Genomic DNA, 16814 nt, shown 5'->3' on the forward strand with positions numbered 1-16814 from the left:
GAAAAGCTTATGATGGTCACACTATTAAAAAAAAAAAAGGCTGAAAGAATGGTCAAAGCTTTCCTTGGTTGAACCCACTTCAGAAATGAGCTATTATTATCTGAGCTATCGTCTTCTTAAGGCTGAGTGGAATGAAGACATAAAATAAAACTAAAATAAGCCATAGATTCAGGTTTGCACCAGTCTGCTGAAATTTCCAGTTGTTCTCAAAACAGCTTTCTCTAAGCAGGGTAGATTTTTTGCTTAGATTTTCAATTCTATCAAGCCTCCCCAGGTAGGCAGAGGCTAAGAGGTTGTACAATTGGGATAACAGAAAGAAAAGTGTTTTACAGGGAGTAAAGCTAATAGCTAGCATCTGAGTGGGCTTTTGAAGGGGACTCAGATCTCAAGCAGAAAAAAAAGATGAAGATGCAGTAGTCCCCCATTATCTGTGGTTCTTTTTTCCACAGTTTCAACTACCCATGGTCAACCATAGTCTAGAGGAAGATGATCCTCCTTCTAATATATTGTCAGAAGGTCACTGGTCGCCTACCCCTATGCTGCAATACCTACGTCATTCACCTCATGTCATATGATGTAGGCATTTTATCATCTTACATTATCCCAAGAAGAAGGGTGAATATAGTACAATAAGAAATTTTGAGAGACAGAGATACCACATTCACATAACTTTTATTACAGCATATTGTCATAATTATTCTATTTCTTTATTAGTTATTATTGTTAATCTCTTACTGTGCCTAACTTATAAATGAAACTTAATCATAGGTATGTATGTATAAGAAAAAGATCATATATATAGGGTTCAATATTATCTGCCATTTCAGGCATCTGCTATGGATCTTGGAACATAATTCCTGTGAATAAGATGATACAATTGTAAAACAATGTTGCCGATGTTACAGGGAGGAGATTTCAGATTTCATAGTAGCTTCTCCTCTTTCATATTTTTTTTTTAGATTTTATTTATTTATTTGACAGAGAGAGATACAGTGAGAGGGGGAACACAAGCAGGGGGCATGGGAGAGGGAGAAGCAGACTCCCTACTGAGCAAGGAGCCCAACATGTGGCTCAATCCCAGCACCCTGGGATCATGACCCGAGCCAAAGGCAGACACCCAATGACTGAGCCACCCAGATGTGCAATAGTAGCTTACCCTCTTGTGATAGTCTGGATGTTTTATCATTTATGGCAAATTTCAAAAAGACTGCAAGAGTTTGAACCCTTCCCATCAAAGCACAAGAGGGTGGGAATTCTATCCACAATGTTAAAAACAAGTTTGTCTTGTGACTTGTTTTGGTTAAGTAAGCCATGCATGGGACAAGATCTCATTCCCTAACTCTTCCATACCTCCACAAAAAAACAACCATGTCTAAGGAGAATCTGACTAACCTTCGGGGAAAATCTCTATACTGTTCTATCACAGATTTCTGGATTTAGTAGAATAGCTCTCTTTTTTTTTTCTTTTTTTTTTTTTGAAGATTTTATTTATTTATTTGACAGAGAGAGATCACAAGTAGGCAGGGGGCAGGGAAGCAGGCTCCCCGCTGAGCAGAGATCCTGTGTGGGGCTAGATCCCAGGACCTTGGGGTCATGACCTGAGCTGAAGGCAGAGGCTTTAACCCACTGAGCCACTCAGGCGCCCCAGGATACCTCTCTTTTAACCACAATTTCTTCTAAGTAATCTCTTAGAGTACACACTCCACTCGATAGATTTTTATATTATTATTTTCTAATAGCCATATTTTTTTACCCATATTCTAAGAGACTTAAGGAAACCCTAATGGCTTGATATAAGTAATGTACATTTTTTAATGTGCTCAGTAATATAGTAATTATTCCAGCTTCTCAAGGTGAACACAAGTTTATATGGTGAAGTAATCACTCAGGAACTGGGAAGATTGATGTGAACCTATGTTTTGAGTGATTCTGATACCGTACGCAAACCTTCAGAAGTCAGAGTGAAAAAATCAACTTGAAAAATGTGTCTTATTCAATGTGCAAAGATTAAAGCAAACATTTGATATGCAGCTAATTTCTAAGTTTCTTGTTTTGCTTTTTCTCACATCAGCAAATGTGCAGTCAATACAGTATGTGCAAAGCCTCAGATATAATTATGTATATAAAAGATTGTAAATAGCCTTTCAATTTTTTGGTAATTTACATATTTTGTGTGCACATAATATTCTGGAATAAACACATGATACCCAAAGAAGGTTAAAGACAGGAATAGATCATCTTTATTTTAATGAAGCAAAGTTCTTGCATTTCTAATATTTGTGTTCAAATTACAGAGTAAACCAAAGCATTAACTTAGCCACTTTCATGCATTTATACACATACACACATGCACAACACATACTCACATGCTTGGATTCACCATTTAGTATGTGTTAGCTCTGTGTCAGGAATTGTGCAGGATAGAGGGGATAAAAAGCTAATTAAGTACCACAGAACTCTCAAAGGAAACAGATCCTTTCCTTATGAATGAGTGCAATGGGAAAATGCACAAAGGTGATCACAGAGATAGGATCCTTAAGAAAAATAAAACTCAACTTAATACTCAGGAGTTGGAAAGTAGGTGACATATAAGTCAGTAATCAGTCTACTGCCTTGCTATAATAACTACTAGAGAATTTCCTTTTTATCAGTTAAGTAGATTGTTAAAGGCATATAGAAATAGGGCTTGTAATAACTATGGACCTTCACATCACACAATGATGTCTCCCCATTCCAGTTTTTCCTGTTGTCCCAGGAAAGGCTGTTTTGGGTAGAAGTATTTGAGGTGACTTTAATTAGTATTATAATAGTCTTTACTTTGTATTATGAACAAGAAAGAGCTCCTGGCATGATGAGAAGTGATAACTCCAGTTATCTATTGTCTTATAGAAAGGTCTTTACTTTGTGGTTTCTTTAGAACTACTTTTTAAGTCCAAGATCCCTTATAAGGTTTAGTTCATTTAAAACTCTGAGAATATAATCCATTAATTTACTTAACCAAGTACAGATGAATTGTCATAAACTAAAAGAGATTTAAGAAGTTAGAACATCACCTTCAAACCTTTCACTATGAAGCACTTATTCTTCCCTGTGAATACCTCAAACTTGGTAGAGTCATGTGACTTCAACTATTGAAATACTGACCGAGGGAAGACACCAAGTATATTGAATAAGTAGGATAAGCTCAAGATATTTCTTATCATTTCTAAAGAAAATAAATAGAAGTTCTAGTTTATCTCCTCCCACTCCTTAATGCTTAATTTTGTGCACTGGGAATACCAATGCTTCACAGCTCTAGAGTAAAAAGAGCATATTAATTGCTGCCCAGTATGTACACATACATACCTCTGAAACAACTAAGCGATATACTCATTCTTACTAAATGTGAAGCTCTCTATGGTTTTCTATATAATATTTTCTATTTAATTAAAAATTTTTATTGTAATCCACTAAATTAAGCTTATAATTTATTAATTTACAACTATATGCAGTTTTAAAAATACTATTCTTGATAATGGAGAGATAGTAAAAATCATGAAGCATAGTGGTGGTATTGTTAGGTCTATAAGGTTCCCTCCGGTATCTCAGTGGACATAAGACTAGACAGAGAAACAAATAGGACACAGCTGCATTACTCCTATCAAAAAATAATGTCCAAATTAGAGCGGTGTTAGTAGGAATGGAAAGGACAATTTTAAAACACAGGACTTATTTATTAGGTTGAATTAACAAGACTTAGTTACTTAATAGCTATGAGTAGTTGGAGGGTTGGAAAAGGGTAGTAAGAGAGACAAACCAGGGACCAGTCCCTGCTGTACAACATGATTGAGCTGATGAATTCTGATGGTGCCCCGAAAGTACAGTAAATATCAGGGGCTGATGGAGCTTAGTCGTGTTGACTTTGAAGCAGCTCTAGAACATGTATTTAGAGATGTCCCACTGTTAGATGTTGGTTCTGAAGTGCCAGCAAGAAGTTTAGAAAACAGAAGTATATAAGTCATCAGTACATAGTAGCTACCTCCCTTGTGAACAAAGGCAGATCACCTGGTGAGAGACTACAGAATGAAAGTAGCAGACCCTAGGGGCAGAATTATGAAGAGAACTAACACCTCCTGCTAGACAATGAACAAAGAATCAAAGAGAAGACCGTGTGGAACTTGGAGAATCAGGAGTCTGTAATGCCCCAGAGGGCTGATGAATAATTTCCAGATGTGCGGAAATAAAAAGTATCCAAGACAGCAGAGAAGAGCCATCAGCACCTGAACAATAAATGTTCATTGAGATTGGAATTTTGGAATTATGAGGCCATTGATGAAGAGTGGGAGGTATTCCTGCAAAATATACTACTGAGGTGAAAAAGTGGGTACAGACACACTGCTTTCACAATGTCTTCATGACAAGTTTGTAGGGGAAGGGAAGGGAGAAAATAGATGAGAGTAGTCTGGAATCAAGAGAAAGTTCTTTTATTTTTTGATGGCTGGTTTTGTTTTCGTTTTTGTTCATTAGCAGACTAAGAGTTTTGACAATATATTGCAATAAGGAATGAGAATGAGGGAACCCTAATAAAAATTAAAATAAAGCCTAAAATTCACAACAAAAATAGCAGTAAGGAATGTTATCATGTGATTTCCCCAAAATAAGATATATCAATGACCAATTTTTTTTTAAATGAACTGATTTTTAAACCTTAAAAAAAAGGACAAAGCAAAGTCTTAGAGCCATCAAAAAAGGATATTTTCATTTATTAAAATATATTTCTACATCTCATGAATACCTTCAACAGAATTTTAGTATTAATTAGAATTCCTGAATTTCAGACACATTATAAAATGGGGGAAAATAAACAAATAAATATGATATATTGTGACACATTAAGGATGGCCAAAGTCCATTGATACTCCACCATTCAAGAAGTAGGATCTGGGGCGCCTGGGTGGCTCAGTGGGTTAAGCCGCTGCCTTCGGCTCAGGTCATGATCTCAGGGTCCTGGGATTGAGTCCCACATCGGGCTCTCTGCTCAGCAGGGAGCCTGCTTCCTTCTCTCTCTCTCTCTGCCTGCCTCTCAGTGTACTTGTAATTTCTCTCTGTCAAATAAATAAATAAAATCTTAAAAAAAAAAAATAGAAGTAGGATCTATGTTCTTCTGTCTTGAATCTGAGCAGACTTTGGTGACTCTTTAAACAAATCCAAAATAGTAAAAGAGAAACCTTTCTAGTTTCTGAACCTAGGCCTTAAGAAGAAACTACAGCTCCCTGTCTCCTGATACAGTATACCTAGCAGCTTATTGCTGCCTGCCACGTGAGAAATCCAACCACCTTGACATGATCACACTGGAGTGGTCAGATGTAGACACTGGTCAGCTGATCCAGTTGAGTCCCACCTTCCAATCATTTCAGCCAAGGCACCAGATATATGAGTGAAGCTGCTCTGACCTTCCATACCAGCCCATCAGGCTGCTTGCTGATTACATCTGTTGACATCAGTCAATGAAACAGAGCATGGAATCTCTCAGATGATTCCTAATTCACAAAGTCATGGAACATAATAAAATAGTTAATGTTTTAAGCTGCTAAGTTTTTAAAAAAATTTTATTTATTTACTCGACAGGGAGAGAGAGAGACAGAGAGAGGAAGAGAGCACAAGCAGGGAGAGCAGCAGGCAGAGGGAGAGGGAGAAGCCAAGCAGGGAGCCCAATGTGGGGCTCAGTCCCAGGACCCTGGGATCATGACCTGAGCCAAAGGCAGATGCTTAACCAACTGAGCCACCCAGGTGGCCCTTAAGCTGCTAAATTTTAATGTAATATGTTATGCAGCATTAATACCTGGAACACATGTTTTAAAAAAGACTATTATAGTCATAAATTAACAATAAAAAGAAGTAAGGTCCAAAAAACATGTCCCATTCACCCCTCAACAATTTTCTTGACAATTACTTATCTTAACTCCTTCTTTATATGTTACCCACAGGAAGAAAACAATAAAAATATTTCTCATGATTTGATTTGGTTTTATTCAATAACGATACATGATGACTTTATAAAAATTTTTAAAAATCTATCCTTTACCATATTTTGATATGACACTAAAAGAAAAAGAATCCTGTGATGTTAATGCTATTTTTATACCCATTATTTATACATTTAAGTAATGTTCTTTAATAAAGAATAATAAATACATATCACTGTATGTTAGCAAATATTTTCCATTGTTGATAATGCATATTTGAGGCAGACTAAAAGAAAAAGAATGATAATCAATGTATAAAATATAGTGAAACCTGATAATAACTTCCAAATAATGTTTCCTTTCCACACAATACTCACAAAAACATAACACACCAAAAAACAAAATATCCAGGTATAAGCCTTGATGTTCAAGGTAGATTATTTATGTACTTACTCTTTATGGAAATTGGAGACATTTGGATAATATAAATTATATAAAAAGTTCTATGAAGTCTATTTTTCTTTCATTTTGTGTGGTTTCCTGCAGACTATAATAACCAATTGTTTTAATTTAAATAATGTTGTGTGTGAGCATTTTCACTATGGTAAATTCAGGCAAGAAACCACAGGAAGTAGCGATGCAGTAAATGGAATTTTCTCTTTTGAGTCAGTGTTATCCCTAATATCTTGCAAAGTGTTAGGATGCATACTGCTGCTGGCATGATTTCTTTTGGGGAAAAACAGTAAAAAGGAATCTACTTCTTCCCTCTCCAGCTGTCTCCCTCTCCCTACCACCACTGGGGATGGAAATTTGGGTGTACTTAATGAGAGTAAAAGTTTTAGAAGTATCTCTTTTTGTTTGTTTGTTTTTAAGTCTTTTTTTTTTTAAGATTTTATTTATTTATTTGACAGAGAGACAGGGAGAAAGGGAACACAAGCAGAAGGAGTGGGAGAGGGGGAAGTGGCTCCCCACTGAGCAGGAAGCCCGATGCAGGGCTCAAACCCAGAATCCTGGGATCATGACCTGAGCTGAAGGCAGACATGTAATGACTGAGCCAACCAGGTGCCCCACAGAAGTATAAATTGGTAGATGGTAGATATAGACAAATGGGTAGACGATTGATAGATACGTAGATACATAGGTAGATAAGACAGATCCTCTCCACTACTGTTCAGAATGTTATATGAACTACAAAATTAGGAATTTGAATGTGGTAAATAAGTTATTTCATATGAGATACAATGAATATAAAGCAAATAATATTTTCCAACTATCTTCTAAAACTAAAGATAGTTGACATTCAAAGGAAAGGTTCTAAGGAATTAGAAGTTTAAAGAAAGATTTATGTAAAATTGTTTATCTCTATTTCTGCCTAAACTTTATGTTGGATGCACATTATTTTAACTAACGATAGTTTGAGTGATCCTATTATTTTATTTTCTTATAGTTAAAAAGTATGCTTTTGATTGTAATTTTCACTGCTTGGAGTATAATAAAAAATGCTAAAAATGTAATGCTATATTAAGCAGACCTGGACTAGATCTCTCTTTTTATTAATGAATATTTCTCTGCTTAACAAAAACTAAATGTTAAGTACTATTTGAAGAGATATCTTTATGTAAGAGATCAGATACAGAATATTTTTCAGTGCATGATTAGCTAAAAATATCTGAAAGACAAATTTTTTATCATTTTTGCTGTTCATATAATAAAAATTGAATTTAAAAGGATTATATTATATAAGGACCTTTCTTTAAAATTTTGATGATGCCATTAATTTTAACAATAGCATTCCTATAAGATGAAGGTTAGCCTCTAATAGTTCATTTAGAAGTTGTTACTCTGTTGTTTTTCATTAGTGAATGCACAATTAACTGATTTAGATAAAACACAAAGGTAAAGACTCATAAATCCTTCATTCATGGACAGATATATATTGAATGCCTATTGTGTGTCAGGCATAGTCACAAGCAAAAACTCCAGATTGTTTGGTTTTGGGAAACTTCCATTGTAAGTGGAAAAATATAGAATAAAATAAAATATAGTATGTCAGACTGTAAATGCTAAGAGTGATAGAGCAGGAGAAGGAATACAGAGTTAATGGCTCTGAGAAGAGTGCCCTATTTTACAGTTTAAATAGGGAAGACCTCTCTGAAAAAGTGACCCTCAAGGAGAGCAGAATGAGCTGAGGGAAAGAGCCAGGTAGATATCTGAAATAAAGAAATGCTCTGCTAAGGAAACAGAATATGGAAAGAGCTTGAAAAGAGGAAAGGGCATGGCCATGAGACATAAAGACAGGGAAAGCCAGCTGCTAGAACAGATGGAGAAGGGGAGAGATTAAAAGGACAGAAAGTAGAGGTGGGGTGGGTGACCTAGAAGGCCAAGGTAAGGGCTTCATAATTAATACTCAGGAAGATGGGAAGCTATCTCAATGTTTGGAATGGAGAAGTGACATTTTGTCTTTGGTTGTGAAAAGATCTCTCTGGCTGTTATATATCATTAATTACATAATACCGAATTACATTTGTTGTTCATAACAAAGGAAAGAAAATCCTGTTATGAATCATTATAAGAAAGTCAGACAAAACCCAGCTCAAAGGTGTAATTTAATTGGTCGTTTTCAGGATATTTGCAACGCATTTTATGGATCTAATTGTACTCAATCTTAAGGTCTCGTCATTATTATAAGCCCTAATGTCAAATATGAAAATTAAAATTTCTCATTAGGGAATTCTGAGAAGTTCTTGGGTGATCTTCCATTAGCCTCACTTTTACTTCCATTTATAGTCTTACATGTCTTTCAAGGTCTAAATCACTATTCATCTAGCTCTCATCCAGCTATGAGTAATTTCTAATAGACAGATCCCCAGTTAGCTTCTGCATAGCAAAAAGCATGTGATGTACTAATTGAATCTCAATCAGCTTACACCATATCTCCTACAGAATTTCAAAACATCTTTGTTGCCATATTAAAGGTGCGGAGAAAGGAGGACCAATATTTTGCGTTCTTCCATATTTCTCTGAAAAGGAATCCAACTATCTGTTTAGGACTCACGGCTTTCATCATTTTCAAGTAGAAAAGAAGCCTATGAATAAATAAAGGGATAAGGTGCCTTCTTTTATGAGCTGTCAGAGAACACTGAAGAGCACAAGATAATGTTTACTTTAGAGCAAGGGTACAGGTGGCCGTATCGTCCACAAGAAGCCAAACCACAGGCTCATTCTTCTGCTCACCTGCGATGCTGTGATTTTCTTCAGTTCCAAAATAATTAGCATGAAATGTGATTTCTTATTGGAAAATCACTCAGCTGGCTTACTTGAATCTCTATTGAGTTGGTTCACAAAGAAAACAACAGTGAAACAGCTAATAAGTTGGGGGCAAAAAGAAAGCCAAGCAAATTTATACTAAAAAAGGGAGAAACCCTTCATAATTAGATGAGATGGGAACTCATTGTGATTTATAAAGTAGACCGCACTCCCTAGTAGAAGTTAAAATATATTTCTTTTAAGAGGCACTATAAAGAGAGGAAAAGTATTATTAAGTCCAGCAAACTAGAGAAACTGAGAAATTTTCAAAGAAAAGAGATGTTATATAGGCCTCAGAATATTCAATTTCTTCATTTCCCCACAAGGTTTTTGGTGAAATGAATGGTAGACTGTACTTTGTTTATGAACAATCAGGTGCTTCCTAGGAATACAGTTTCTCACTATAATGAAAATAATGAAACAAATAATAAAGTTGTGGCAGAATTTAAAAATAACTTATGAATAATAGGCTTATAAGTAGTCAACAAATGTGGGATGAAGAAAGATACCCAATTAACACCTGGTTTTCAACGTATGCATACTGAAACTCACACACACACACATACACACACACACGTGTATATATATACACAGTCATTCTAGGCTTAAGGAATACAGCTCTGAATAAGAAGTGCTCACATTCATGAAGTTTACATCTAATGAAGAGAGAAAGATCATAGACAAATAAATCAATAAAAAAGAGCATTTTATTTATTTATTTGACACAGAGAGAGATCACAAGTAAGAAGAGAGGCAGGCAGAGGGAGAGGAGGAAGCAGGCTCCCTGCTAAGTGGAGAGTCTGACACAGGGTTGGATCCCAAGACCCTGAGACTATGACCTGAGTAGAAGGCAGAGGCTTAACCCACTGAGCCACCCAGACGCCCCCCAAAAAGAACATTTCAGACAGAAATGAATGCTGCAAATGAAGTAAAAATAGAGGAAAAGACTTGAGAGTTATTGGTTAAATTAGGTCATAGTTTAGGAGTCAGGGAAGCAAGGTGTTTCTGAAATTTCAATTGAATTAAAACTGAAAGGGCAAGAAGTCATCAGGCAGTATCCTAGACAGAGGACATGGCAAATGCAAAGCCCCCAGGAGAGACAAAACTCGAAACATCGAGAAGGCTGATGTAGCTGGAACACAGAATGTTAGGGAGGGAGGGAGGCAGTGTGAGGAAATGGTGCAGACAATGTAAGTAGGGATCAAAACTTGAATTTTATTTTAGTGTGATGCAAAGCTATTGAACAGGTTTAATCTGAAGAGAGACCAGATTTGATTTATATTATTAAAAAATTTCCCCTGAGGTCAATGTGACCAAGGTTGAATAGAAGTTAGAAGGTTAGAGGCATAGTTCCAATGAAAGACAATGATATCTTGGACTAAGAAATTTAACTAAAGTGTCAGGAGAAATTTTTTTTTTAATTATAATAAAGAATAAAGTATTCTAAGAACCCTTAAGCACTTTACAATCATCCACTAACACATGTACAATTGATGTGCTAATTACAGATCATTCTGAGCCTTTGATTAATATTGGCTCCCTAAGGAGTCTTATTAAGCAAATATTTGTATCATTAAGACTAATTGATTTTCTTTTAGACGTACAGACTAGTGCTTTTTACAAGTGAATGTACCAAACTTAAGGATCATGGAGAGAACATTATCTATCACAGTTAACCTACACATCATCAGAGCCCTGGAAACCAGGAGCAGAACATATTCACAGCATGATGCAAAATTAAAGCTACCTGTCCTTGACTTCATCTTCAATAATAAATACTTAAGAAGCTGAAGATGATGATGATGACTGATGATTGATGATGAAGATACTGTTCCAGTAGCCTTTCAATGGAAAAACAGAAATACTCATTTAAGGTGTTAAGCATCTTAATTTTTGAACTGTTTTCTATTAGTAGTGATAGATTTAGGCCAGTTCATCCATCATTTTCTAATAGACTCTCTTGTGATGAATTGCGAGAAGCCATTGTGTTAGGAGTTCAAAAGGAGGCCAAGGAACAGAAGCATAAATTTAATGGAGACCCTGCTCCTGCTTCTCTGGATGTGTTTGTGTGTGTGTGTGTGTGTGTGTGTGTGTGTAAGAGAGAGAATGTACACACCTGTTAGCTAGCAAGTGAGACAAAAGAGGAAGAAGCTATTAGAGATTTTAGAGATTTTACTGAGTGCTACCCACTGTACTATTTCCTTACCTATTCAGAGATGATCAGGACAAGACAACTCACACGGATACCAAACACATCTGCCAGCCCAAAGTCAAGTCAAAGGTATTATTTACCGTAACTGCCATTCAATTGTTAAACTTTTTGCTGTTGTTGTTGTATTTACATTTTGCTCTTCCTCTTATGACATTCAATTACAACTTTGATTTTTATTTTTTTTCATTTTCATTTTTTTAAATTATGTTCAGTCAGCCACTGTATGGTACATAATTAGTCCTTGATGCTTGATGCAGTGTTCAATGATTCATTAGTTAAGTATAACGCCAAGTGCTCATCACAGTATGTGACCTCCTCAATACCCACCACCCTGCCAACCCCCTACCCCAACCCTCCTCCCCTCTGAAACCCCGATATTTTTTCTCAGTTCCACAGTTTCTCACGGTTCCTCTCCCTCTCTGATTTCTCCCCCTTTGGATTTCCCTCCCTTCCCCTGCAGTCCTCCATGCTGTTGCTTATGTTCCACAAATGAGTGAAACTGGCTTCTTCTGTCTGGTTGCCTACTACAATCTCCACAAACAGCAACCAAAAACGAAGGGAAATCATAATTACTGGGTTATGCTATTTCAAGAACTATGGATTAGACCCTGAAAGTGGGTAATTTCTTCAGTCTATTATTGTTGGGTAACATCTGCAAAGTTTTCAATCCAGAGCATGATCAAAGCACTACTTTTTACACTTGCATCCATCAATTAATAGAGACTGAAGTATACTTTAATGTTTTCCCATCATAAATAAGAAAATTGAAATACTGAGAGATATTCACCTTACCTAAGCTAACACAGCTGATTAGTGATTCATGAACCCCAGGGCTTCAAGTTAATAAAATACCATTTATATTATCCTAAGCAACCAAGTACCATCATGATCAATATGATTACCAAAATAAGGTATCTATAATATTCACTCTCTTAAGTTTATATATAGTGTGTTTCTTATGCCATTAAACTCATTTTGTATATTTACACACACACAAAAATCCAGTACTTTAAAAAAAGAGAATAGGTATTTTTTAATAAGCAGCAAAGACTTAAAATGTATTAGACTTATATTGACTTATATTAACTTAAAACATATTAGAATGTTTACAGATAAACAGTAATAATTCCTAGTTTTTTAAAAGAGTAGGCTTTCAATTTATACACTCTACTTTTTATTTATTATTTCTCTTTTTTTAAGATTTTATTTATTTATTTGACAGAGAGAGACACAGTGAAAGAGGGAACAGAAGCAGGGAGAGTGGGAGAGGGAGAAGCAGGCTTCCTGCTGAGCAGGGAGCCAGATGCAGGGCTCAATCCCAGCACCCTAGGATCATGACCTGAGCCAAAGGACTGAGCCACCCAGGTGCCCCTCTACACTTTCTTAAATACCATTATGAATGACAGCCTTTTCATTGAAGACAGTTTATTTTTTGATGTTACTCATTTAACCACATACACTTTTCTTTGTATTTAAATTTCAAGGTAGAATGGTGAATTTCTTACAAAGATATTTTAGGAGTCAAGCTCCTATTACATTATGTACCTAAAGGTTATGTATTCCCCTTACCATGTTTTTCGGTATAAAATAAAAGACTGAACTAAAATATTTACTTAATCATGTAGCTCTTGAGTAATTACTAATTTTGGCAGATTTCTCTAAAATTATGGTCATGGGCAACTTTCAAAGGTTTTGCTTTTTAAAGAAAATAACATTCTGTCTTCCTTTGTTTTATTCCTATTTTATTTCTACCTTTGAGGTGCAGACACAATAAAAATTTCATCACCTTCAGAACAGCTTAAATCTCTACAAATAGAGAATAGTTGGGCACAGCAACAGCTAAATTGGGATAAATAGTAGATTCTGTTATTTTCTCAGCAATATCCTGCTGCAACCATGCTGAAAAAGTAAAATCATCAAAGCTGGGAAAGCACCAAGAGGCCTTCAGAAATCTTTTACAAGAAGTGTTGCATAAGAACCAGGCTCAAGTAAGTAGGTCTTGTTACATGTGCTTGCTGGTCTAGTAACACACTCTTCCGCATTGTCAGGACTCACTTTAGACTGTTCTATTTACAGTCTGTGAGGTTTCTCTGTCAAGAGGAATTTTAGTCACAGCACTTATGAAAACAATACAGCATTTTCAACGTATTAATATAGTACATGAAAAAAAATGTCCAAATGTGGTTATATCTTTGAAATTGTGTCAGCTGAACTATAGTGACTGAATCAAACAGGACTTTTTTTTCCTCATGATAAAAATAGTCTTAGAGGAAACAGTTCAGGCCTGATACAGGAACTTTCCAATGCCATCACAGTGTCTTCTTTAGACTTTTAACCTTACACTCCACAGAGTTTGGCATTAATGTCATGCTCATAGAATGGTTGCTCTATTGCCAAGAATTATATCCATACAGGAGAAAGGGGAAAGGCCAAAGCCAAACAGCAAAAATCAGATTTCAGCCAATCCTCTTTCCTTTCAAAACTCTGCATGAGGGCCCACCAGTGATATCTACCTATATATTGTTGCCTAGAACTAGATCATGTGACTATGCCTAGTTTAAAAAAGTGTTTAGGAAGGTGATCCTTCTAGCTGAGGACAACGCCAATCTGAAAACAAAGAAAACATTTCCTTAGTTAAGGAAAAAACGAGTCAAATAGTACCGACAGACAAGTAAAATTTGTGTTCCCTTACTTATGAAGGAAATGTTTATCTTGTTTAAAAGTCAGCTAACTTTAAGGCACCTGCGTGGCTCAGTGGGTTCAGCATCTGACTCTTGGTTTCAGCTCAGGTCGTGATCTAAGGGTCCTGAGACTGAGCCCCTGAGTTGGGCTCCACACTTAGCAGGGAGCTTGCTTAAGATTCTTTCACTCCCTCTCTTTCTGTCCCTCCCCTCACTCTCTCTCTCCAATAAATAAATAAATCTTTCAAAAAATATTAAAAGTTAGCTAACTCCTCCTTTGTTGTAGACATCTTCGATATTCCTACAGATAAAGAGCTTAGTAGACCTTCCTTTTTCAGATACAAAGTTAAATATTTTAGCCAGGTTCCATTAATAGATTCCTTTGTCTCTTCTTCTATTCCTGCAGGCCTGGGCACCCCTATCTACACCTAAAATAAAACTCTTCAATAATAATTTAGATTTCAAGATGAGGAGTAGGATAGTTTTCTGAAAGGTGGAATGAAGAAAAGGGGCCATTATGTTTTATTTAGAGTAGAAGGTTAAACCTGAAAAAGGGTGAATATAAACCCAGGTCTATCACATGGTTGGGTCAACTTGAGAAGCATTAGAGGTTGACTTCTCATCAGGAAGCAAAGCAGCTCCTCTCTGAACGGCAGAACATGCAAGTCCCAATACCAATTATAGACGCAATTTCATATAGAACTATGCTGAACACAAGGGGGGATTAACCAGAGCAAATTTCTGGACCAATTCAGGATCAAACATGGACAGCCATAGTTTTATGGTCATCATGATTTGTCCTGGCATGAAATTGGAAGTTGGGTTTATAATAGGTAACATGTCCCTAGGCCATCTTCAGAATATAATACCATAGCTTCAGATAGAGAGCCTTCCTTATAATCTCTGTAATCAAGATCCTTATCTCTGTAAATTTCCTTGAGAAAGGTAAGGAATTTCGGGATTTTTTAACATTAATATGCCAATCTATCCTCATCAGTATGTTTAAAGTATTTTATAAAGAGGGATTTCAAAATAAAAAGAAAAGTCTCTCAAATATAACATCATAAGAAAGATGGTTGAGTACCATTTTTGAGATCACTCAGAACTGAGATAATTTCACACTTGGCTATTTCAGCCTATGCAAACCTCTGACATCTCAATTTCCTCATTTTTAGAGTGACATAATAACACTTGCCTCAAATGTTTATTATAAAGCTTGAGTAACATAATAAACATAAATAATGCTTGAAGCAATGTCATCATATATTATATGCTCAGTAAATGATTGCCACTATTAATAAACCAAACTAGAAGGGAATGAAAAATGACTAAATCTTCTAAGTTTTATCTATATTTAGAAGAATTTGGGAGATGCCCTGTGGGTTTTAATTAAATATATTTATTTAATTAAATATTTTCTACCTCATTCTCTCAAAATGTATTTTAATGCTTTTTAAAATATTATGAATAAAATCACATGTGCAATTGAAAAGCATGTATCATCATTAGATCCCTTTATCAAAGCAAAAGTAGCCTCTTTAAGGTACATAAACACTCAAGAAAAAACTAAGGGTAAGTTTGGGAAATAAAGATAGAAGATGGTTACCAAAGAGTTATCAAAAGAAACATTTAAATACCAAAGAATAGTAAACAATAGCAAGAATATCCTTATGATAGAGACTATGCTTAGGATGAAATTATGTGAGCCTGAGAAACCTAAGTGTAGAGTATGCTTGGAGCATCTTATCATAAGAGAAAGAGTGTCACATGGACAGTAAAAAGCTTTACCAGAGCACTTCAATTTTTTTATGTTTCATTAAAATGCTATGAACCAAACAGCCATAATATGCCTTCAACATTTACTTGTATTTGTCATTATAAGTCTAGAATAATATGAAATATCTAACACAAAACAACGTAATGGGTACTCATAATTCATAGTAAGAAACATGCTTGCACAAATGAAACTCATTCCTTATATCTCAGATGAAAGTCTCTTTCAATTTTAAAGCATCCGTTCTAGCTAAAAGGGCTCATTCAATATTTAAAGAGCATCAACTTTCATATTAAATAAGCTGTAAATGCTAAAACCTATTGTCTGAACTTAAAGACAGTTTTGTTTTTGAGGAATGTATGTAGGGCAAATATACATGTAAATACTCATTGTAGATTCCTCCCTTGTCTCTTTCCAAATAACCATAATTTGAATCTAAAGGAAAGGTTTGTAACTTACTTACTCTTTAAGTTAGAATGGATGATTTTCAACACATGCTCTATTATAGATATACAGACATAAAAATACAGATTTATTGTACCTGTTATGAACAAAGATGAATATGAATTTGTCCCTGCCAGCAAGAACCCTATGCTCCAGTTGAGAGTGAGTCAGAATAATAAGCTAGCATTGATGGAAGATCTATAATGAAAGAGTAAAGTGGGCGATAGTGGAATGGAGAAGGGAACAAGTTTATTGGCTATTCACTGGAAGAGAAGGTGAAACTGAATGAAGAGTGTCATGGTGCCATACGGTTCAGTACCTGGAAGAACGGGACAACAGATAAGAAACCAATCAGTCTTGAAGACAGCTGGTGTCCTTTTTGAAGTGGGAAAGAAGGAGGACATTTCCAGAACAGTGGCCATGCAAAAGCCCAAGTAAGAAGACTTAAGTAG

The 16814-nt window shown here is 35.6% G+C and overlaps 1 protein-coding gene across 7 annotated transcripts in view; it reads right to left on the bottom strand.

Moving 5' to 3' along the window:
• ROBO2 (roundabout guidance receptor 2) overlaps positions 1–16814 on the bottom strand; it is a 1305913-nt gene that overhangs the window by 1243293 nt on the left and 45806 nt on the right. The gene's annotated exons all lie outside the window — the stretch shown is intronic.

This window comes from Mustela nigripes, chromosome 2 (assembly GCF_022355385.1).
Source record: "Mustela nigripes isolate SB6536 chromosome 2, MUSNIG.SB6536, whole genome shotgun sequence".
Classification (NCBI taxonomy): domain Eukaryota; kingdom Metazoa; phylum Chordata; class Mammalia; order Carnivora; family Mustelidae; genus Mustela; species Mustela nigripes.